This window comes from Thermobia domestica, chromosome 10, assembly GCF_964235325.1.
Source record: "Thermobia domestica chromosome 10, izTheDome1.hap1.1, whole genome shotgun sequence".
Taxonomy (NCBI): domain Eukaryota; kingdom Metazoa; phylum Arthropoda; class Insecta; order Zygentoma; family Lepismatidae; genus Thermobia; species Thermobia domestica.
Genome location: NC_137463.1, coordinates 172,506,099 through 172,532,877, shown reverse-complemented (window position 1 = coordinate 172,532,877; position 26,779 = coordinate 172,506,099). Strand labels below are relative to the sequence as shown.

The 26,779-nt window shown below is 37.8% G+C and overlaps 1 protein-coding gene across 3 annotated transcripts in view; it reads right to left on the bottom strand.

The window, feature by feature from the left end:
- LOC145662111 (methyl farnesoate epoxidase-like) overlaps positions 1-26,779 on the bottom strand; it is a 379,435-nt gene that overhangs the window by 218,636 nt on the left and 134,020 nt on the right. The gene's annotated exons all lie outside the window — the stretch shown is intronic.

The following is a 26,779-nucleotide window of genomic DNA, read 5'->3' as shown; positions in this document are numbered from 1 at the left end:
TTTTTCTTGAACAAAGATTCAAATTCTAGCTGTTGCATTTGATTCAATTGTGGCGAATATTATTGCTTCCTACAAACTATATTACAGAGATGGTGAAAATGTACTGGCCCTTATTTGCATTTAGAACTCCTTGTCACGTAGTTGAAGTGAGTTCACTCCTCTACCGTATCCGAACCATTATATCATTAATTGCAGGAACGTAGTTAATTTGGGAGTAGCAGGACATGTCCGCTCGGAAATTTTGATCAAGGGCAAAAGTAAAGAGATGTTAAAAGAAAAACTGAAAGAAAAGAAAACATAGGAAAAAGAGTATAAAAGAATGGTCTTAATCAAATCTAGTCTTAGATTTAGTATTACGAGAGTAGAGTGAAATTTGGTACCCTTAGGATGAGTTTTTACACAATAGATTAAGATGTTACTCTGGAGCAAATAGGTACATAATCGGAATTAGCAATCAGTTGTGTTGCTTGGCGCGATTTCATTGAGTATAACAACTACTCTATTGATAATACGATATTTACTTCACCAATTTATGGCGTGTAAGTTCAAAATCCGAGAGGAAAGTGTGAATTTCTGTAAGACAGGGCGATATTGGGAAGCTTGAGACAGTTTTGTTTGCTATGGGTTCGAGAAAAGATTACGTTTATGATGGGAGTCGATTAGCAATATGAATCAGAATAATACTAAATTTGTTTGAGTAATACGATGATGCTGAATTTGTAATATGTTCGGTTGAATAAAAATAGTACCTTCTACCCACTCATTATTATTTAACATAAGTTAGAATTTTACCCTCATATCTAATTTAATTCTTGACGATTTATATCTAACAACACAAACACAATAACATGCTTTATTTATGTCTACTAAATATACTACTATTATTGTTTTTCTAGCGTTCCGCTTTTGTAAAATAATGCTTTAAATCTTAGTTTAGAAGAGTCGTTAAAAGAAAATTAAGGGCCGTGGTGCAAACCTAGTGCTTAGATCAGTGGTCACCAAACCGTCGATTCCGAGTTACTAGTAGCTCGTGGGGGCATTTTTGGTAGATTGCGGTAACAAATTCGATAGATCGTATTTTCTGCAGATCGTGAACGCAATGAACAAACATAAGGTTTTTGGGTAGTTCTTTTGGTTGGTAGATAACAGTAGGATTTGAAAAGGTATAGTAGATCCATAAGTTGGGCGACCACTGTTAAAGATCAAACCATTTATATACAAGCAGAAGGAATTTTTATTAGATAATAACCCTAAAGAATTGTTCTTGAATGTTTTCAAAAAAAAAAAAAAAGAAAAAGAAAAAAAGAAAAACAAGAAAAGAAAAGAAAAGAAAAAGAAAAAGAAAATTCTAATACGCAAAACAAATTAATTGAATTCCTGCAGTCTATACGTAAGTGGGTCAGCTTAATTGCTTTTGTTAGATTCAGACAGTGACGTAATGCTAATTTTTTAAGTGGGTATACTCTCCACCCCTTATTACACACACACGCACTCCCAAACACACACACACACACACACACACACACACACACACACACATATATATATATATATATATATATATATATATATATATATATATATATATATATATATATATACGAGGGCAAGTCAAGAAAGACTTGGACTGATTTTTTTCCCGGCAGTTCTGTTAACGCTGGAGCTTCATAGTTTGGCATACAAGTAGGGTGGGTCTTGCTGTGCATATATATAAAATGTTGTTAAGGAATCATTGCATGTTTGGTAACCACGACGTTTTATTGCAGGTGATGTTCTGCGCCGCCTCTAGAAGTCGCCTGTAGAAGAAATGGAGTCATTACGAGATGAACAATTTGCAGCTATACGGTTCTGCTATCGCCTGGGGAAAAGTGCAACAGAAACTCTAGGAATGTTGAGAGCAGCCTACAAAGATGACGCTCTGCCACGAAGTACCGTGTTCTGGTGGTTCAAAGAGTTTAAAGAGGGCCGAATGACAATCACGAAAGCTGGTGGACCAGGTGTATCAGCGTTAGCTGTTACTGAGGTGAACATTAACACGGCAGCAGTCATTATTAGAGAAGATCGCCGCATCAGTATCGACGATCTGGCAGCCGCACTACGCATATCTCATGGCAGTGCCTTCAAAATTTTGCATGACCACCTCCACATGAGCCGAGTGTGTGCGCGATGGATTCCGCGACTCCTGACACCAGAGCAGAAGGCCGTTCGAGTGGAGACTTGCAGGGAGCTGTTGCAAAGGTTTGAGGATGGTGGAGACGCCTACCGCACCGTGCGACTTTTTTCTATTCCCTGCCCTAAAATCCAGACTGCGTGGACGCCGCTTCTCCGATAATTCCGAGGTTCTGAAGGCATCAGAGGCGGTTTTGAAGGACCTCTCAAAGAATGGCCTGCGACACGTGTTTGAGGACTGGAAGACTCGAATGAAAAAGTGCACTCAAATGGGCGGGGACTACTTTGAAAAGGATCATGTGCCTGTTGCTGAGTAATAATAAATTGCCTAGAAAAAAATCAGTCCAAGTCTTTCTTGACTAGCCCTCGTATATATATATATATATATATATATATATATATATATATATATATATATATATATTAGAAAAAACGTTTTCGAAACATACCACATTCAAGATGGTCGGGATGTTACGCAAGATTTTATTAAACCTTGACCCATCAATCCACAAGTATTTATGAGACCTTGATTTAATATGTGAAATTTTTTATTTACTTTCCCCAAACCCTTGAACTTGGTATTTCTTGACAACACGGGTGTGGTACCTATTAAACAGGCCCTAGCCGATATCTTCCCAAATCCTTTACATTATTATTGTTGTTAAATATCCATTATAAAAATGGTTATTTGTGATTGTTAAATAAATAAAATAAAGTACATTAAATAAAATAGAATAAATACGCATCATGGAAAAAAGGAAAAATAGATCAAGACAAAAATGCTCTTCTCCTAAAAGTCTTTCTTAAAAGAAACAAAAGTTGTAAACTAGAAGTGGGAGCTTTTCCACTTTTTAAATTCAAAAGTGATTTTTTAAAAAAATTAAATCCGAAGAAGCAAGTAAGAAAACCCGCAAATCTAGCTCTTCTACACTACTTGACAAAATGCTATGGAACAATTATTTGTGTCACGTAACATTCCAGGCAGCCGATCAATTACAGTCAAATACAATGCAGAGGGTGTAGTTGAGCTGGACCCAGTATCTATAAGAAACAGTGCACGAAAGCTTTGTATTCAGTCGAAAGTGCATGCAGTAAGGTCACTGGTGTCTCTGGCATGTAAAATTAGGGGGGGCATCAAAGAAAGTGATTTAAAGGGTACTACCTAGCCCAACCTGTTTATTAACTTCGATTCCATTTGTTACCTTTCTGCTTACCTTCACGCACCCCCTAAGGTATATCAAGAACTCGATTACAATCGTAGGAGCCGCGGTGGCTCAGTGGTAGAGCGTTCAAGTTCCGGATTCTTGGGGTTCCGGATTCTTGGGGTTCGGGTTCGATCCCTGCCCCCACAAAGTGAACTTTGTGGTGGACAAACACATGTGCGTGGGTTTCCTAAGGGTTCTTCCGTTTCCTTCCACTTTCTTCATTCCACCATTTCATTCATTACTCATCATCACCGTCTCCTTTAGCCTCACTGGCATAATCGTGAGACGTAAAACTCAAAAATTTCGTTTTTCGATTACAATCGTTGCACAGCTTGAATATTATATTCCAAATAAATATTATTATTATTATTATTTACATGATATTCTGTCGTTAGTAAATAAATTAATTTAGAATAAAATATAATATTTTGTATTTCAAAATATTGGGGAGACGCGTCCCCCTTGCCCCCCAGAGACGCCCGTGAGTAAGGTGTTTGACGTAAATAGCGCCGTAGCTGGTGGAACTCAGTTATATCAAATTCACTGTAGTGGGGCAATATTTAAGTGCAAAATGGCTTCAAGGCAGCATATGAGTGCGTAGGATCGTGGACGTACAGCTGGATGGCTAAGGTTGGCCAAAATGTCACTACTGTGGTGATAGCAATGGGAGTGTCAGAAAGTGTCATCTCCTGTTGAAAAAGGGTGCGGAAAGTGGAAATGTAATGCGAAAGCATGCCGGTGGTCGTCGAAGGAAGATCACACCTCAAGATGATTGATATGTATCCCTAGTCGCGAAAAGGAACGGAGACCGCACTCCGTGTCAGATAGCTGCAGATCTTGCAACCGATGTCGGTACACATGCATCTGTCAGAACCATTTTTTGGCACTTAAATCAGATTGGTTTGTATGCAGGGAAGCCTATTAAATGTATCTCACTTCAAACATGTCATCGTCGCGAACGATTACAGTGGTGTTAGGAATAAGTTGGTTAGGATCAGCAACAGTGGTCCAGAGTGATGTTCTCCGACGAATCCCGTTTTACTGTGACAAGGGATTCTGGCCACCAGCAACTGGGAGAGAGCGAAAACGTACGTTATGCACAACAGAATGTTCATGAACGTGATAGCTAAGGCCAAGGTGTGATAGTGTAGGCAGGCATTATTCACAATGGCAGAATCCTTCTTCACACCTTTGAGCGAGGTGGCCAGATATCGCAGCGGTATTGCAGAGAAATTTTCCTGAATCATATTCGTCGTTTTCTGAGGTGCGATAGGTCAAGACTTTCTGTTTACGGCCGACAATGCGCGCCCACACAAGATCCCTGAGGTATGGGACACACTTGAACGTGAATATATTACATGTATGCAATGGCCTACTTGTTCTCAGGACCTTAGTCCTACTGGGCATGCCTGGGATATCCTTAACAGACGTGGTTCACTACGAACTTCCCCTCCCCGAACCATACAAAAAAGACAGGTGCCTTGCGAGAGGAAAGGGACAATATCCCAGGTGGACTCCTCACTAGTTTAGTAGACAGCACGAATAAGAGATGCAAAATGTGCATTGGTTCCGAAGAGGTCACACATCTTACTGAAGTACTCATATCTGTGTTCTTCTGGCAAAAAGACTCATTTTGCGTGGGTATCTGGACATGCTCCGTAGAGCATCTTTTTCTTTTTTCGTTTTCTTCTTTTTCCATATGGCGCAATCTGTAGCATTCTCCATTAGAATAATTCCATGTTGTTTCTCTACTGCATATGTACTGTTTCATTTCTTTCCCCAATGTCTGAGTTATTCCGAAAAACGCCACTTTTCCTTAGCATTTGTCAAGCAGTGTAGTTAGATTACAGTTTCCGTGATCAGACATTTTCTCAGGTATTGAAAGATGTTTCATCACTGCTTATTAAATTATTAAACCTTGAGCACACTATCAGATAAAAGATATTTTAAAAGGGCGTTGCCCGGACTTTTAGCTGATGTACTATTCCAGCATTCACTTAATGTGTCAAAGAAGAGCTTGGAAAAACCAGTGAGAATGGCTGGCTATAGATTTTTTAAATAGAATTAGTCGAACAGCTGTTTCCAGCAAAATTCAAATCTAGGGCCGTTCATACATATGTAAAGTCCAATAAAATAATAATAATAAATCGGTCAAGAAGGTGTGAAAAAGCCTTTGCAGATCAGCTATCCTAAGAGAGGTCTCTCTTCACTCGCATCAGCAAATGTCGGAATGGAATTTATAGATCGCAAGTAGTCTCTTTCCAATGCCTTTAACGAAGGACGTTATCCCTCTGACATCTTTATCATCAAGTCGGAGAACCATAACAACCTTCATACTGTGAATAAATAAATATACTCACGTTTTTCTCTGAAGTTACACCTGGCAAACTAACATGTTCTTTGGAATTTCTTCGCTATTTCTCGATATCTTTGCTTTTACATTTTCACCAATGGAATTTACGTAACTATTGTCTCTTTCCCTTCTTAATCAATTCTAACAATTTCTTGGACATCTTCGAAATTGTGAAGCGACTCTTAATTCGTAAACCCACAAAGAAAGTTTACACGCTATAAACCAAATATTTCCGAAATGACGCACTGAAATGATTGAAGATTGCTGTGACACGCTCATACACTACAAGACAAGCTCCTGACTTTTCTATCCCCTACTGTTAACAAATTTTCTTCAAATATTTTTTAGCTAAACGAAAACGAAACAACAAAGAAAAATGTTTATTTTTACCCCTTTTTTGCCCAGTAGGTTGCAGAAATAGTACTAGTAGACCCTACTAGCTGCTGAATATTTAACGAAATCAATCGCCGCTTTCTTTGGTGTCAATTGCGATTACAGATGAGCAGTACTAATCCGAGGTTCACTGTTGTAGTTGATGATATTGGGAACGATGGTGAATGCTTTAAACTAGACCGACGATAAGTCACGTGTTTTGTTATTTTTGTGGAGATCAACGATTTCTTGGCGCAAGTTAATTTAATTTCCTCTTTACCCTTGAACTAAAGTAAAGCAAACGTTTTTCTTTTTCGGAACCTCCTTCCACGATCAAAAAGACACTTGTTCTATCCCGTATAGTCCCTCTCAAATTGTATCCAATCGGCAGACTTTGAATTTGGATCAAAGAGGCTATGAAAACTTTAGTCATTGCTATGTCAAAATAGAACAACTTCAATGTCACCACATGAATATAGGACCTACACGTCACCCTCCTTGCTCCTCACCTAACCACTCAAGCCTGTCTTTCACTAATCTTTAGAAACAAAAGAACTAAGAGTTTCCAAGAAAAACATTTGGAAACAGCTTGGCTTTATTTTATTATAATACCAGAAATCAGCTTTCAGAAGGTAGGGACATCTTGAACTTCAGAGTTGAGTTGATTTTAGGTTTAACACCCCTTGCAGCAGCGAGGCTATATGAAACGGGACCTAGTGATTGACATGGAATCCGAACCATATGAGTTGAACCCGGGTCTCCCATGCTAAAGGGTGCAGCTTCAGAGTGCTGTTTTCCAATATAGAAGAGATTCTCGGAAAACTAGATTCCCATACCCCGAAAACACAAACATTTTAAAAGAATTTACACAAGGGCGCCGATCCTGGGGGGCCCGCTCGGCCCCCAAAGCTCATGTAGGCCCCCTGTATTTTTTATAAATATGTATTTTTATTTGTATTTTTTCTTATTATATGTATTATTATATGTATTTTTTATGTTTGGGACCCCCCAAAGTTACAGAGAAATCGGTGCCCTTGAATTTAGACATCATTCGCGGCAACAGCCTGATAACCAGCTGTTTAGTGAGATTTTTTTGTTTTGAAATACAGTACATGAAAACCAGTTGTTGTTTGTTCCATTGAAATGAGTACGCTACGGATCGAATGTAGCGTATACCCGCGTACTTCGTAAATTTTAGGTGGCTATACGGTGGTTCCCAAAAATTAGAGGTGGGCATACGCCGTATACCCGCGTATACCCTCCATTACATCCCTGGCATTCAGATATCTTACTAAGTTGACCAATCGCGAAAATCAGTGGTTAGAACAAATTTATACATTTCCGGTTCTGGGTTATAGCATGGGTCAAAGCATGTCGATGGTCCAAGAAGTTAATTTAACTCACTAATTGGAAAGACTAAATTGTGAAATATCAAGAAATGTAAGATTTGTTCTTAGATTCCATCTCTTCTTAGCTTGTGTGAATACAAATCTCGGGACATCAGACGAGGAACATTGATTATAACTACTATGACAGTTACACTGTACTAAAAATGTTATTTGTAATGTTGTAAATCTTGTTATTAATACCATTGTCTTTTGTATAATATCCTTGAATTCATATTATTTCCAAAACTAAACCTTTTAATGAATTAATATATATATCTGACTTTATGACCTGTAGGCTAAGCGAGACTGAGGATCAAAGAAAGCAAATAGTTGTGACGATTATAATTTGCTGGAATGAGAATGTGAGAGGAAACGTAAGAACCTCAAGAATATTGCACTGACTCAGCGTTCTCCAACATGCATTGATCGAATCCCGGACCTAGTGGTATTAGCTACACCAATATTTCGTCTCGAAATATTATGCTATTCTTTCGGTGTGGCATTCCTAAACTGATTCATACTTAGATTATAGTTCTACATTGATATATTTTCATAGTTTTTTTTGAAACATCAATACCTGATTAAAATTTAAACACCCTTAAGATGATAGTAACAGTTGTAAACAAAACATGGACAAAGGCTATTATTCTAAAGTTAGATTGGAATTGATTAAGTCGTTTCAGGTAACATTAGTCGAATGTATGCAGATACAACAATATAAGTAATACTATTATCTATTCTGTGATCAGAGTTACATCTTTTTTCAACGCCTTTATTTACTAACACTGATTTTACAAATTATTCAAAAGTGCGCATTTAAATGCTCATAAGTGTGTACTATACCCTTTGATGCCCTGGAACAAACAAATGAGTTTAACAAGGGAATGTTTGAAAAAGAAAATAATCAAGTACTCTGGCTCATGTCCATTGATTTATATTCGTTATCATTTTATTAAAAGATATTCTTGCAGAGAATATTTGAGATGGTCAGTAATCTTTAAGTCAAAATTGTCAATACAGCTATTGTTAACATTTGTTATTTCACTACGCAGACGAATTCAATACTGCTCATCTCGCAGTCCTTAGCCCATATCCTCAGGTCTTAACTATGCCAACTACGAGATCATAATATTATTCTGAGTCTCAATGTGTTTGGTAAATAAAATGGCATTTGTTTCTGTAGACAATATTATACAAACTAAAGATCCGTAGGAATGAAGCAATTTTGAAATTAGTTTTATCTTTTCATATTAAATCTTAATAAATGACAAATATGTCTTCATAAAATTGTTGATGGGAACCTAAGATCAAAAACCCTAATTCAACAACTATCCTTACATGTCCCTTCCCGCAAAAGCCGGAATACCCACCTATTCCATCTTGCACGCCCTAAGTTGACAATTATACAGAGGTCTCTTTTTCACTTAGTACCGAACTATTATAATAATCTAACTAGTGAGGTTGTCATTTTTTCGAGCTACCCGGTACTTGAAAGAGCAATAAAACGCGTGCTGGCCAAATAATATTACTTGTGCAATCGTTGGTAATACTATTGATCTTACTGTTGTTGTTCATTTTTTAAATTCTTTTTCTTTTTTTCCCGCTTGTTGACATTTCCTTGTGTTAAATTTCACAATTATGCTGTATCTGGCAGTGTTGGGCAAATTTCAATTGAATTAACAATTAACAATTAATCCGTAAATTTAATTGTTAATTGCAATTAACAATTGAAATAAGTAATGGTTAATTGTTAATTGCAGTTGGCCATTAAAAAAGGAGAATCAATTGCAATTGATCAATTGATTGAAAGTAATTGCAGTGGAAAGTAATTGCAATTGAATTCTGTAATTCAATTGCAGTTGAAATTAATTGGCAATTGATTCAATTGCAATTGATTTCCACAGCAATTACTTTCAATTGATTGATCAATTGCAATTGATTTTCACTGATTAATTTTCAACACTGTAGTTCAGAGAGGGTGTGGGGCAATGAAAACTTTAGCCACGACCAATTGACTCACCACCCGTCGTGACCCACGACCCACCGTGACCTACTGACCCACCACCCACCATAAACCACTCTTACCCACTGTGACCCACAGACCCACCAAAACACATTGTCATCAACTCTGACCTATGATTCACGCCCTCTTCTCTACTGACTAAAGAGTTTAAACTTGTAATAAAACAAGCCTATAAAATTATCACTCATCGGAGTTTGAATTTTTACGATCAATAGCTCAAGCACCGCACTAATACAATAACGGCGGATCTGACCTTTCTAATATAAATAAAATTGTTCTTGTTCGTGTGTCTATCTGTCTATCTTTGTGCGACCTGTGGACGAGACGAGTGGACCGAAACTTTTCAAAATTTGGTCACGGGTAGCTTGGTCTCGGCCCCTAGACCAAGACGAAGAGTTTTTTTTAATTCCTTACTAGGGGGGTCTCCAGGGGACGTTTACCGGTACCGGCCTGGGGACCAGACAAGTCGACCGAGAGTTACCAAATTTTGGTCAAAGATACCTTGGTCCAGGTCCCACACCAAGGCAAAGCTTTTTCGAAAAAAATCGAACCAGGGGGTCTCAGGGGAGCGTTTACCGGGACATGCAAAAGTAGTAGAAAATGACCGATATCAGTGTCCATTTCATAGTTTTCGCGATCGCTGAGATCAATGGTGAAACTCCGATCGCATTAACTTCCAAATTCACCGTATTCGGCTACGGGCCGTGGGTCAACGGGAAGGGGGGGGATGCCGAAACGTACAAGTAATCCCAAATGCCGATATTAGTGTCAAATCCATAGTTTTCGCGGTTGCTGATATCAATGGTGACACTACCATTAGCGATGACTTTCAAATTCATCCACCGTTGTATGCGGGCCTTGGGTCACCAGAGGGGGGAATTCCAAGACATGTAAAAAAAATAATCGAAAATGACCGATATTAATGTCAAATTCATAGTTTTCGGGGTAGCTGAGCTCATTGTTGAAACTCAAAACCGCGTTTACCTTTACATTTAGCCCCCATCAGCTAAGAAACGGGGGCATTATAACGGGGATCACGAGACATGTAAAAATAATCCACAATGACCGATGTCAAATCCGTAGTTTTCGCGGTGGCTGAGATCAATGGTGATACTTTCATTAGCGATAATTTCCAAATTTAGCCACCATTGTATGCGGGCCGGGAGTCACAGGGGGTTGGGAATTGCGAAACATGTAAAAATAATGGAAAGTGACCGATATTAGTGTCAAATCCATAGTTTTCGCTGTCGCTGAGATGAATGGTGATACTTCCACAGGCGTTGACTTCCAAATACAGCCCCCATCGGCTGCGGGCCAGAGGCATTGTTTTTTTTTTCAAAATTGGAACCAGAGAATTATAGGGACTTTTACCGGCATATGTAAAAAGTAGTAGAAAATGGCAGATGTTAGTGTCACATTCATTGTTTTCGCTGTATTAGTTGGGGGTTGGTGGGGGCCAGAGGAGATTTTTTCAAAAAACGAACCAAGGGGGTCTGAGGGGGCGTTCACTGGGACATGCAAAACTACTAGAATTTGTGTCGAATCCATATTTATCGGGGTTGCTCAGACCTATAGTGACACCCCCGATAGTGTTTACGTTCAAATTCAGCCCTCATCGGCCTTCCCAATGAAAACACATATACGTTGTTGGATATATATTCACACAAAATATATCCAATGTTAGAAATGTTTCTTAATTGTTCTCCCGTTGTTCAGTTTGTTTACATTGATATTTTATCTGATCCGTTCGAAGAACGGGCATAACAGCTAGTACGAAATGGTAAAGTGTTTGTTATGGACCAAATTACAATGAATTCAATTATATAGATAATTATTATGATTATAACTAATAATTATTTCGTTGTTGAATTATAGAGCTCCTCCGTGGCTAAGCGGTTAGCGTACGCGCCTTTGGCGTGGAAGACCCGGGTTCGATTCCCGGCGGGAGCTCATGTGGTTCGGATTCCACGTTAATCAGTAGGTCCATGTCTCATATAGCCTCGCTGCTGACCGGGACGTTAAACCCCAAGATCAAATCAACTTGTTGAATTATAGATACTTTTCAGTGGAAAACTGAATAAAATTTAAAAGTCCCAAATCAATGTAAAGTAGACCAACGTAAAGGAAAAATGTATAAAATTTTCCATATAATTAAGCTTACAAACTTAAAATTTCCATGTAATTAAGCTAAATTTCCATTTTTGTGTCGTTTTGTGCGCCTATTTCCTCGTTTTCAGCGTCACCGGAAATGGGTCAATGTTATCCTACAAATATGGCGGAACAAGTTAATGCTGTTCCGTCAGGAACGATTTCGAGGTCGTTTCCTTCACATCGTCTTGTGCGTGTTTTCTACCGTTTTGTAAGCCTATTTCCACGTTTTGTGATTCAATGGTAGTGGGTCAAAATGGGCATTCAATGTGGGAAGAAAACTGATCCACTCTCCCACCAGTATCGAATTTCAAGGTCGCTTTTTTCGCATTGTTTAGTGCATATTTATACCGTTTCTGCGCATACTTTCACGTTTTGTAGACCAACGAAAGTGGGTCAAAGGCGACCTACAAATATGGCAGAGTCATTCCACTTTCAAGGTCCATTTTGACCCTCTCCCACTGATGCACAAAGCGACACAAATCATGTATAAAAATGTGAAGGAAACGACCTCGACATTCGATAGTGACGGAACAGCATTAAGTTATTCCGCTATACTTGTAGGCCATTTTGACCCATTTTTTTTTGTCGCACTAAAGTGGAAATAGAAGCACTAAAGTGGAAATAGGAGCACAAAACGGTACACAGCAGGCGCTGTACGATGCGAAAGAAACGACCCCCCCAAATTCGATAGTGGCGGAACAATGGCTCTATTTTCTCACACATTGATGGACCATTTTGACGCATTTCTGGTGATGCTCAAAACGTGGAAGTAGGCAAACAGAACGGTACAAAATACACACTAAATGATGCGAAAGAACCAACCCCGAAATTCGATAGTGGCGGAAAAGTGAGCCATTTAACTCCCACTTTAAAGGCCCGTTTAACTCACTTCCGGTGACGCACAAGACGAGGAAGTAGGCACAGAAAACTTTTTAAAAAATAATCACTAAACGATGCGAAAGAAACAACCTAGAAATTCGACAGTGTCGGAACAATGGGTCATTTTGGTCACACTTTGGAGGTCCATTTTCACACACTTCTGGTAACGCGCAAAACGTGAAAATAAGGGCACGAAACATTCACTAGTCGACGCGAAAGGAAGGACCACGAAATTCGGTAGGTATAGTGGCGGAGCAGTGGGTCATTTTCGTCCCACCTTCGAGGCCCATTTTGACCGTCTTCCAGTGACGCACAAAACGTCGAAATACGCGCACAAAAGGGTATGCAATGTGAAATTAACGACCTCGAAATTCGATAGTAGCGGAACTCTTGGTCATTTTCGTCCCATCTTGGAAGCCCATTTTGACCCACTTCAGGCGACGCATAAAACGTGGAAATAAGGGCACGAAACGGCACGAAAATCCACTAGTCGATGCAAAAGGAAGGATATCGAAATTCAGTAGTGGCGGAACTCTTGGTCATTTTCATCCCACCTTCGAGGCCCATTTTGACCGTCTTCCAGTGACGCACAAAACGTCGAAATAGGCGCACAAAAGGGTACGCGATGTGAAATTAACGACCTCGAAATTCGATAGTGGCGGAACAGTGGGTCATTTTCGTCCTATCTTGGAAGCCCATTTTGACCCACTTCTGATGACGCACGAAACGTGGAAATGGGGGCACGAAACAACACGAAAATTCAGTAGTCGATACGAAAGGAAGGACCTCGAAATTCGGTAGTGGCGGAGCAGTGGGTCATTTTCGTCCCACCTTCGAGGCCCATTTTGACCATCTTCCAGTGAAGCACAAAACGTCGAAATAGACGTACAAAAGGGTACGCGATGTGTAATTAACGACCTTGAGATTTAATAGTGGCGGAACTCTCGATCGTTTTCGTCCCACCTTGAGGACTCATTTTAACCCACATCCCACGACGTACAAAACGGAAGTAGACGCACAAAACGGCACAACGATGTGAAGGAAACGATCTCGAAATTCATTGGTGGCGGAAGAGCAATAACTTGTTCCGCCATATTTGTAGGCCCATTTTGACCCACTTCCGGTGATGCACAAAATGTGGGAATAGGCGCATAAAGCGACACAAAACACGCACAAAAGATGCAAAACAAAGTACCTTGAAATTCGTTGGTGGTGGAACAAGTTAATGACGCCGTGAGCACCAATATAAGTATATACTGTAGTTCTTACCAGTTGGCGCGGTGGGTCAGTGGTAGAGCGTTCACCTCCGGTGCTTGAGGTCCCTGGTTCGATCCCAGCTCGCGCAGTTTGTACTTTGTGGTGGACAAACACCGTGCTCGTAGATTTTCTCGGGGTTCTCCCGTTTCCTCCCACTTTCTTCATTTCATTCATTTCCTATCATCACCGTCTCCTTTAGTGTAACCGGCATAATCGTGGGACGTAAAACTAAAGATTTCATATCATTTTTTGTAATTCTTACCATCAAGGCTGAGAACTGCACGGTCCAATTTTTTAGCCAAAGTAGAAGCCCAACCGGAATAGTGATGTCAACCGACTCGGATCGGTTCAACTGAGCGTACAGCTTGAACTGGCTTGGTTGGGATTACCCATCGACTGGGCTCAATTGAGCCAATGGCTTGAACCGGCTCCGTTGAAACGAGTCCATAGGCTTAACTGAGCCGATGGCTCGAACCGGCTCGGTTGGGGTAAGCAATCAGCTCGGTTCGGCTCGGCTCGTGTGAGCCATCGGCTCGAGCTGGCTCGGTTGGATGAGCTGTTGGCTCGGCTCACTTCTCGGTTCGGCTCGATAAGTGAATAAGCTGTGAGCGAGCCGCTTCAGCTGTTGACAACCCTAAACCCGGGTCGAGCAGTTTTGAACATATTTGGCTGGAGTCCCATAACTTTTAATGATTTTTGGCTCGAGCCCGAATACTTGCTCCTCCTGAACTCAAACCAAGAACCTCGTGACCGATGTCCTTGCCTCCTGAAGATTTCTTGACGACCGAGATCGACAGTCAACTAATTTTTAGTATTCAGATACAAACCGCCTATATTCCATGTTTATACAGGTACAGGGGGTTATAATGATAATTAATTATAGTAGTAGTAGTAGTAGTATCATTGATAATTATATTGTCTATGTAGGATACTTGAAGATAGCAGTACTTGGAACTACACAAAGAATTTAGCTCGAATTGGCTCGACTCGACTGGAAACTAGATCCGAATTCGAGTCGAGTTGGGGAAAATTTTCGAGCCGAGATCTCAAGTCGAGCTCAAAGATGTCTGCTTCGAGTCGAGTCGAGTTTTAAAGAAAACTCGCTCGAACTCGTTGGTGCCCATTCCTATTGTATGCATGACGGGCATATAGAGTTCTTTCGAGGGGAATAGAACCATAAACATAATATATTTTAAAAAATACTTAGTTTCCCGGCTTTCTTCCCATGGGGGGGGGAGGGATGGTAGGTATCCAGCATTTCTTATAAGTACCTTATTTGAAATATGTAAAACAGTAACAAGTGGACAACACAATACACACAGATCTTCTTATCTTCAGTTTTAATTGCTGATTTCAATTGCAATTAACAATTACAAGTTTCAATTGTCAATTGCAATTAACAATTAAATGTTTCAATTGCACCCTTTGCAATTGACAATTAACAATTAAAAGTTTCAATTGCCTGGTGACCAATTAACAATTAACAATTGACGAAAATTTAATTGCAAATTTTATGATTGAATTCAATTGCAATTGAAATTAATTGTCAATTACAAATTGAAATCAATTGCAATTGAAATCAATTGCAATTGATTTTCAGAGCAATTACTTTCAATTGATTGATCAATTGCAATTGATTTCAATTGATTTTGCCCAACACTGGTATCTGGGAATTCGTTCAATAAATAAATAAAAATAGTCCATACCCATCAAGCAGAACATGTACTTACACGCACAACACAAAAGATGATTCTTGCATCTATCTAACACACTTGTTGGTATCTAGAGCAAGTAAATATATACGTTATAAGTTACTTCAAGTGTATTTGATGTTTAATAAGGAAAATGAAATACAAAAAATCAAATTTTAAAAATATCTCCTTGTGAATACAAGGAGCAATTAAGTTGTGTATTATTGTTAATGAGGGAGACAATTCTGCAGTAATTTACATCTACCTTGAAAAGTATACAATACATGTCACGACAACACTTTATAAGAAGTCTCATTATACGAGAATGTTCACATAGTCTTAAATATAGAACATTATTACGATTTCCAGAATAGTAAGAAACATTCGTTTTCACCTATACTTTGGATACCTAATAGTTATATTTTTCTTTACTGATCTGAGATCTCTCGTTGATAAAGACTTAAAATTCTCGCTTTTCGTTCCAAAATGAAGTGAATTGAAATCTTTCAGTTTAACATCCCACGTTCTGCCCTTTAAGCTATGGAAGAGAATGATTAAAACAACTGAATAATGGTTGGAAGAACTGGTGAAATCAGAATGTGGGACGAAACGCTAGAAATCCCATGTACACGATGTTGTGCGCCAGAAACTTACTTAGCCTGGGATCGAACCAGAGACCCCACGCATCAAAGGTAAGACCAGAGACCCCACCACTGAGCCACAGTGTCCCCTTCATTGGTACGGGTGATGGGAATTAATTTCCAACAGAAGTATACGTACACTCGTGTCAGAACATAAAGACTTTATGAGATACTGACATACGATGAAGGTGGGAGATTAATGTCATCTACGGAGTCATATAACCTGACGGTTATAACCAGAATTACCGTTATTGTTTTCTTAAGAAAATAGTAGTACCCTTATGATCTTTGACAATCCTTGTACAAGTCCACATGTAATTATTCATGTTTAAAGTATCAAATACTTATATTTTAAATATAAACATAAATTCGATTTGATAAACTTTTTCTCTTAAATTAAATACCTGATTTTTTTTCTGGGATTTGGAAGAAATGTGTTGGAGGAAGTCTTTTTAAGGAATATATTATTTCCATATATTGGCATCTTTAATTTAAAACAATTACTTGGCTACATATCCTTGTTACCAAGTAGGAAATTCGAAATTTGCACTTAACAAATCACTGTTTATGCTTTTTATGCTTAAGAGTCGGCGGGACTCAAGTGACCTTGACAAATCGAATATATCAGCCTTCCTCAGTTTCTCCTTGCAAGGCAAAATGTTTACTTATTTTGGCAGCAGATGGGGTTGTTGCTGAAATGCCGTCAAAGCAAATGGCAAACCTCCTTTTCCTTCGTTTTCCCCTGCATGTGGTCAAAGTTGGATAGCGCAGGAGGGGGATGGTTACGGCTGCAAATGGGACAGAAGAGTGAAATCCCTTTCTTTTGGCTAAAAGAGAAACAGAACTGAATAAAAAAATAAATAAGAGGGATCAACATGATATCAGCCGTCAGCTCTGTGTCTGAGCCACTCAAATATCTAAATGTTACAACGGTCACAAACATACCATAGAGAACTAAAGCACTTGTCGCCTGTCTCTTTCTCAAGGGATTCTACCTGTGGTAAATAACAGAATAGTGCGGGAAGAGTCTGATAAAATAAAGAACCATGCCAATATAAAAAAACACGGGAGAGTCGATATTCTAATTTATTTAGGGCCTTCGTGTTTTTTTTTTAAAAAAAACTTGGAATTGAAAGGCAGAAACCCCAGACCAAGATCTGAAATGTATTGACAATGTGACTCTTTTTTAGTGGAATTAATTTCCTTATTTCAAAATATGATCACCAGTTTTACCCTCTCTCTTGCCTTCAAATTCGAATGGTCCTGGGTTCGATACCAGTGGCTGACCATCCTGAGTTTTTTCTATTACTACAGGAAAGGGCCGCAATGTTACATTCAGCCTTGGAGACCGGCTTAGAAGGGCAGGAGAAAGCATATACCCTTCTTGATGTTGGTTTTTATTTGGGGAAATAGACCACTTCATCAACAATAGAATTAAAAGATGTGTCACCTTCTTCACATGTGTCACTCATGTCCAAAATTATTGTCGCATGTCTATAAATATGTTGTTGTAGGAATATAATTTGGAATGAATTCGCCCGGTATTTCTTATAATGTTAGTATATGTACTCCCATGCGCAAAAAAAATTGCGCGTATACTGTAACTCAAGATTTTTCGCAATTTATTCCATTTTCCTTACGTTTATGGGTAAAATTCAGTTATTAGTATGTGGAGATAATAGAAAGCAATTCATCTAAGGAGCTATTTCCAAAAAATATAATAAAATAATAAAAATTTAAGCAAAAAACAAAATTATGCTCGGTTTTGTGTATACTGGCAACGATGATTTCTAGGGATTTTTTCAGTAGCAGATCACAATTGCGGAGGGAATTCAGTAGGGGAATCGAGAAGTTGGATCATGGAACTGGATAGTGGACTAAAATGTTGCATTTATTGGTTAAAACCTAGTGTGTAGATTGCCTGCCAAATATAAATTAGCTTCTGTAACTAAGATGTCGTACGAAAATATAGAATTAAACAGAAAAACTCTTATCTTAAGGTTCGAAGCGATACGGACCATGGTTATGAAGATTATTTCTTTAAAAAAAGAAGCTAACACCATGTAGCCTCCGTGGTTCGGTGGGTAGAGTGGCGGAATCGTAGTTATTTTATAATTTTGACACCACATCGAATCCCATCCCATCCCATCCTATTTCTTTTTATTTTCTTTCTTTTCTTTTCTTTCTTTCTTTCTTTCTTTTTTTTACAAAACATTATAATTTTCATGTTAATAAGAACCGAAGCAATATATTAAGGACAACTTACTGATATTTTGCTGTAATGACGTATTTATCCAGGATTAGAGAACTATTGTTAATAGCTATTATTTTCTGTTCATGCTGTTGTATAGTTTCTCTCATCCTGTTTTCTTGGGGAAAAAACAATTTTGTCTCCAACGAAGTGTGAAGGATATATACGGACAGGAAAAGACATCTTAGTACCAAACGTGATTTATCGTGATGAAGTGGACTAGTATGCCATTATTAAAAAGAAAATGAAGTTGGCTTTTCTTTAGGTTTTAGCTAAAAAAAAATATATATTTTTTTCTTTATAAGACTATACTTTATGAGGCAAGGTGTGTGATCATACCCACAAATTTAGCTAGGGAGTGAAAGATAATTGTTTATACAAACATTTTACATGTTTAGGTGCGTGAAACACCAATACACCATGGTCTCGCTTATCCGACCATCCTTTGTTCCACATACCATATGATCCGATATATCATTGCAAATAGCACCAATCGGCAAGAAGATCTGCAAGTTGTGGTCTTAATCTATTTTTCATGCTGTGGAGTCTACCACCTAGCGCGCCCGTCTACACCTTGACTCATACGTCTATCATTTAGTGCAGACACGTATCCAGGTTTTCTATTCGGAGGGGGCCCAACACGAATCCTCGTAAGCACGTAATTCTAATTTTTTAAATATCAATAATAATAATAATAATAATAATAATAATAATAATAATAATAATAATAATAATAATAGTAATAATAATAATAATAATAATAATAATAATAATAATAATAATAATAATAATGCAACAGTTCTGTACCTCTCTTAAACTTTTTCCTACTTTTCATTTATAAACCGGTTTATTTTGGTAACTGCATTATAGCACAAACAAAATGAAACATATTTTCGAGAGAAATGTAACTAAAGAAAACTGTCTGCTACGTATATCACATAACAAAAATAGCAAGAAGACATGGAGTGTATCGTTCTAATATATTAAAGTTAAAAACAGAACGGAAACGAAATGTTAATCCTATTTAAAACTGTTCTTTAATTCCACCTGGTCAGTGGCGTATTTACGATTTTGTTTTGGGAGGGGCTTTGCTAACTTTCGGGGGGGGCTTTGCCTGGAAATGTGAAAATTCTCCAAGATATTTCATTTACTTTACTATACTAAGTAAGATTTCGTGGGGGGCTTAAGCCCGGAAGCCACCCCCCTAAATACGCCACTGCACCTGGTATAATGGCATTATGGTATGTTCTTAGAATTATAACAAGACAACAGCACATTGCCCAAAGTTTGGACACTGACTACTAGTAAACTGATATAAAAGAACCTCAAAAGGGTAAAGGCAAGTTTATTAAAAAGTGCTTGAGTTTCGGAGAGAGACAGCTCTCAGGCCCTCACGCTGGATACGTCCCTGATTCAGTGCAGTGCAGTTATTTGTTATAAAACATTATTATTAGATGCGTAATATGTAAAATTATATCATAAGTTTTACTTTTAATAGGTCTTTTGTTAACTCATCCATATTATCCAGCGTTCTGCCTGCCTGTTTATGTCGGATAAGCGAAACTCTACTGTATTTCCAAAGCTAGCATATACATGAACTAGAATTGTATCGTCCTAGAACAGACAATAGTCTGAAATGCTTATATTAAAAGGCTGGAATAAAAAAAGCATAAGTACTGATTTGGAAGCGTGAGAACAAATTAAAAACAATTCAATATATTTCCTAGGTATCAGATTATCATCGTATTATGTCAATGTGTATTCTCTTTTAAACATAGTTTTAAAAGTTATACCATTCGCAATATTCCTAAGGAAATCGAAAGAAAAACTCCTTGTGCCTCTTATGGCAAAGCGGCTTAAGTGCATGCTCCGAAACCGATTCCCACGTTAAGGTATAGATAAAGTTCCCGTACTTCAAAAATGCAAATCCGGGACGCTACTAAATTACGAGAATCTTTGAAATGCTTAAAACTGAAAGAAGTGTTGAATACTAATTTACTTTCCTCCATTAGATAGAGTTGTTCAAGTATTACGTTATCACATTTTTATTCATTTCACTAGATCTTCCAAGGACGCCAATTTCTCTTTAAATTGGGGGGGGGGGCATTTAAATGCAGAAGATATATATATGAGGATTTTAAGACAAATTACACTCAAATAATGCCAAATATTGTATATTCATAAATACAAAGGAGGCCTGAGCTTTGAGCGGGGCCGGCCCCCCAGGATCGGCGCCCTTGCCTTCTTCCTAGTTAAGCAAACGTAAGCAGATGATTTACTCCCTCCCCCTGGTAAGCAAAAATTTTTTTCCCTCAAGATCTGTTGTGTTTCGTGAAATAACAGCAGGAATTTCCTGATTACTTAACCACTTAGAGCCATCCCGTCGATTCGCGTTGCCTAGGACTAAAATAAATTAAGGGTCAATAATGAAGATGAGACTTCCATATCAAACATGAAGAGACATGTGGATCGGATATGTTTCTTTGTTCCAACTTTGATTTTTTCAAATCCATGATGGGAAATTATATTATGAGTACAATTTTCGAAATTAATAGTATACAATCGTAAAAATATCTTACAAAACGATGGTTTATTGCAAAATACTTTGACTCAAAGCATAAATTACAAGTAATAAACTTGTTACTTTTCCTGAAGAGTCTAAGTCGTGAATGAGACGGAAGCTGTCGAGCGTAGTGCTTGGAACGATTGCCTCACTTGTTCTCCCGTGGCGCAGCCTTGATTCGACTTGATCCTAAACGGATTATTCAGAAGTCGAAGTCGGAAGATGTTTCCCATTTTTCCAAAACACTCTTGGTCGATTACAATCTGCCTCACTCGTGAGAGGACAATCCCATGCCGTAAGCGTCGGTGGACCACCGATAGGCAACTAGTGACATGTCCCCAAAAATTGGTGTTCCCGCAGCCAAAAATTGGTCCCACTTCCGTTTTGAAAATTATACCACTACCGGCAGAGAAGCGACGGAACGCCAACGAACCACAAAATTATTCCCCTAACATACGTTAAATCGCCTATATGCGTAATTTCTCTGCATCAAGATGAGTCTAAAAACAAAAAAAAAAAATAAATAAATAAAACGAAAGTGCTCTGAGCTGGGCGTGAACCATCAACCTTAGGGTTACTAATTGCGTGTTCTTCCGAATTCGTCACGGAGGCGATTATGAAGACAGCTTGTAGAGTGATAAATCGTTGAAGTCTTTTTAATATTTCTAATCAGAGTGCTTCTTTAACCGTGTGTATTTGAAGACAACTGTTCGGAATCAAATCAAATGCACCCGTCATGTAATTTTATAACAAAATGGCAAGCGTCTATTTACTTTTTTCATAGTTCGCCCATATTCACTTGCTAGTGATCGGCGACAGTTGCCAACTAAATTCATACAATTATACGCACCCACCTCAAGATTTTTCACTTCATGATGTAAAGGCAGGAGTTACTCTTGACCCCCGGAGCTCAAATATTGTCCTTATAATAACAATTTGTCAGGGAAAAATAATATATAGAGGAGAGGAGGGCAAAGTGGATATATGAGGCAAAGCGAATAACGCAATTTACAGTCAACTGAAAACAGAGGGCAGGAAATGTTTGCCCCAGTTTATGACGTCACTAGTGAAAGAAAAGAAGGGCGTTACTGTTTTATGTGTACGTGTTGTTGTTTCGACGAGAGAGGAGAAAGAAAAAAAATACGCATTTTGCTAAAAAATTCAAGAGGTAAGGATTTTGAAATATTTTCTTACTATTCCGTAGAATGTTTGCGAACACACTATACATGGACAGGGTGGGATCTTACCTTTGTTATCATGTTTGAGAATTATCGTAAATACGTCGTCCATATGCTGTAGACAGTCTTTTGTCTCACGTGGTAGTGTGGGGCAAAGTGAATAATTTTAGAAGGGGCAAAGCGAATAGCGATTCACTTTGCCCCAAGCATAATACAGTACTGTTTTAGAACATCTGTTTGGCACTAAATGTGGTATTGACGGTACGTATACGTTGCAACACAGCTAATTTGAATATTGAAATTCATATTAAATTTGTTCCGTTAACACTCGCCGAACAAAAACATAGCAGTAGTAATAGTAGTAGTGGTGGTAGTCGTAGTAGAGTAACATCAGTAGTTGTTGTAGTAGTAAGTTGGGTTAAGATAAGAGTTCAGTTAAATAATCGCAGCGGCTATTAACGCAACTTATCCTATATTAAACTATGAAATTCTATACAACTGTTAAGAAACTATTAGTTTGATTTTACATCTTTTAAAATGATTTTAATTAACTTCAGATCTTTGTTTGTTTCTTCGTTTCTCTACTTTTTGCCTCGAATCAATTTATGTAAAATGTTCCATACATGTTCAGTACTAATGACTACAGTGGCGTACGGTGAAATTTTGTTCGGGGAGGGGGAAGCTTGAGGTCCCTACGTGCAGAGGAACTAACGAGTACCTCTATCAAGGAATGTTTAAAACAGAAGATTGCGAAGAAGTATAGCAAGTCTACTATGTCTACCGAACCAAGTACTGGTGCAACTTCCGTAAAGGAAGTACCAGAGAAAAGAAGGAAATCTACCATTCAAGGTTCTCCTGCAAGAAGAAATGTTTTGCTGCGGGTATAGCTCTCCCAAGTACATCTGGAATTACAAATAAAAACATTCAAAATCACCAGAAGACGGTAGTTACCAATGCAAGTTCTGTCATGAATGTTATTCAGATCCACTTAATGAAGACTGGATTCAGTGTTCTATTTGTCTGTCATGGTTTCACGAAAACTGTACCGATTATTATAAGGAACAAGACATATATTATTATAAGGGACACATTTGATATCTGTGTAAACCAAGCGTGTGATGTGATGTTATTTTCAGCCTTAAGCCTTATTATTGTTTTTTTAAATCTGTTTGCTACTACGTAAATTGTACTCATTAGAGTTACTATAGATTGAAAGATACTAGATGCCTACTTAATAAGAAAAAAGACTTCTATGGACTTGAGGTTTTTTAAACATATTTAGGGATCATGCGTATGCAAGCTTTGTCTAGACTTAATTCTATATTTAAATGTGTTACGCTAATACTCACAAAATATTAAACATTTTAATCTTCTGGTAGGTACAGCAGTTCATTTAGGTGTCTTTTTTTATTGTCTTAGACTGTGTACACATATATTGTTCTTCTATACAATTTCTATTTTGCATATCTGTATTAAACACTGACTTTTAATGTATGAGTTTTGCTTATTCACTTTGCCCCACTATCATGATCCACTTTGCCCTACCGGTGGGGCAAAGTGGATAAATTGCAGTAGTTCAGTAATTAAGCAATATCATTTATGTATATGCAATTCTCGTTACTATTGTATTGTTATTTGAAAGTTTAATAATCATAAAATATTTCCTCAAAACTTTGGTTTCCTGGTCTTAATTTTAGTTGCCATTTGAGGCCCTTGAAGTTAAGTGATCCGCTTTGCCCTCCTTTCCTATAATAATAACCGCATGCACATGACTGGGATAGTTCATGTTGGTCCCTTTACGATTCTCCGTGACAAATCAAACGAGCGCGGACCAAAATGAAGTCCTCGTTCTTATGTTGTGGTAACTTCAATACCCCCGATTCTAGATATCTGCTTCGACTCGACGAATCCCTGCCACTAGTGGCACGCTAGCGGCAATCCTTCGACGCGTCGCTATATCGACGATCGCCATTTACCGGCAAGTGAGCCACTAGGAGTTGGCGACGTTTACGGCATGGAGAAGCTAATAAACAAACAAAAAAATAATAATAATAAATCTAAAGCCTTATAAAAAAGTTTTCTGAAAAGTTACATCTAGCAAAATCATTTATTGGTATTCCAGAACTGTGAATTCACCTTTATTCATAATTTACTTCTATCGTAGTTTTGATATGAGAATGATATGTCTGAAACTAACACAGGTCATTAATACTTTTTTTTTTTTTTGCTTTACTCAGATTTAGCAGTTTTACTTAACAGTCAGTCAATTTGGATCTGTGATATCAGAGTTTTAGAGATTTCCTTAATTTTTTCATTTCTAAAAACGTTTGAAACTAACACCATTAACGTATCTCTTTCGATATTTCCATATGTAATGGCTTGGTCACTCCCAGTATATTTCAAACAATAAAATATTTACGGTGTCTTACTCCATTAATCGGAACTACATTTTATATCCAACAACTCTGTGCATTTTCCCTTAAATCTACAAACTTTCTACTAGGTTAAAACTCAGTATTTTCTATTTTCTTCCTTTCTTGCTAAAACGAAAGTGTTCTTTAGACAACCTGGAATGATGACTCTATACTACATTATGATGCATAGGGCATTTTATGTAGCATATCATTTGACAGTTGGACACTTTCTTTTTATATTGAAAGCAACAGGGATTAAGTCCTTCTACACTTATATGATAAGTAAACACATTTTTTTGAATCGTGGAATTGTGCCAATGCACTAGGTCCAGAGAGTTTTTAATTTAAGATGATAATAATAATAATAATAATAATAATAATAATAATAATAATAATAATAATAATAATAATAATAGTTATTATTATTATTAGTATTATTATTAGTATTATTATTATTTTATTATTGACTTAAGTTTTCCTGAATATTAAGCAATATTTCACAAAAAGCTGGTATTTTTAAACAATTGTGTTCGATATCAAGTTTTCATAAAAGTAGTCACTCTCTCCTATAAATAATTTCAGAGGGGCCGCGGTGGCTCAGTGATAAAGCGTTCACCTTTGGTGCATGGGATCCTTGGTTCGACCCCAGGTCGCACCAAGTGAATTTTGTGGTGGAGAAACACCATGTGCATGGGTTTTCTCGGGGTTCTTCCGTTTTCTCCCACTTTTTTCATTCCACCATTGCATTCATTGCTCATCATCACCGTGTCCTTTAGCCTAGCCGGTATAACCGTGGGTCGTAAAACTTAAAGATTTGATTTAAAATAAATCCAACCCAAACAGTTGCAGGAAGTATGTCATTTCGAATAAAACAAACCACTCTATAAAATTCTGAGTATTATTATTTTTTATATACAGGGTTTTCATAAAGTATGGACGGATTTAATTCGCTTATAATTTACATAAAAATGCTCATATTGAAATGAAATAAAGTGCAAACGGTAGCGGAAGGATTACATTTTTACCTATAATCTGCACCAGCTCAGTTCATTCAACGCCACACCTCCAACTGGGCGCCATTTACGTCCACACATTCGCGTAGGCGGCGCTGGAATCCACTCACAGCGTTCCGCCGTGTTTGATCCGAAATGATTTTGTCCTTTAAGTTCTCCAAACCAAAAGACACACACACCAATACAGCTTACAACTTACTTTTAACAGTCAACATTGAAACAACAATGGATGGAATTTGGTAAGAAACTGACCCTTGCCCTCCCTCTCCCTCTCTCAACGTGTTCAGAGTTGCCGCTTATCTAACAGTGTTGCCAACTAAAATTTTAATCCTTCCGCTACCGTTTGCACTTTATTTGATTTCATTATGAGCATTTTTATGAAAATTATAAGCAAATTAAATCCGTCCAGACTTTATGAAAACCCTGTATATACAATTCTAGCGGACCTTATTTCTAAATCGAAGGGTAAGAAGACTAAATTCACTCTCTTATTATTATAAATTCATTTCAATTGAAGCAGTTAAAATAGTTGGGAAAAATTAGAAAGCAAAACCCTATATTCCAGTGTGCCACAACCGGATAATGTGGTACACTGGCATGTCCAGCAAAATGAACAGTGTGACGCAAACTTTTACCTATTATTTACAAGAATATTTGTCGAGTTTATTTTATCTATTATTATGTACGATTCTTCCACGGATCAGCACTCTGTATACAATTAAACAAACAAGTGTCACATTGAGGGAATGAGTGTAATTATTTACTTTAATAGTAATAGAAATGTATATTTTTTTTTTGTATTTTCTACCGGGAATAACTGCATCCGGTCTAGAAAGCTGGGACTAACAACAAAGGAACCCGATGTGCTAAACACACACCACCTACGCACTTCAATACACCAACGAAGGTGCAGACTATTCATGAATTAAAGTCTCTCTCACAATGTATTCTCCTAACATGTCTCCCAGCGATTACAACATTTATTGGTATCTTAATCACTTCCTAGCAGGATAGGTCTACCTAGAGACCACTGGTTAACCTGGTATTGGATGTTTCACTTTCTTACCTTTGGAGTTGACAGTCATCGGTTGGACAATCTCACACGCAAATATCTAATATTAACAACGTTTCTTCTATAATTTCGTAATATTGTATTATTTCTTTGTATTATTTATTAGGTTGGTTAGGGTTGTTTCAACACTTTTCTCTTTGCACCTACTTATCACCTATA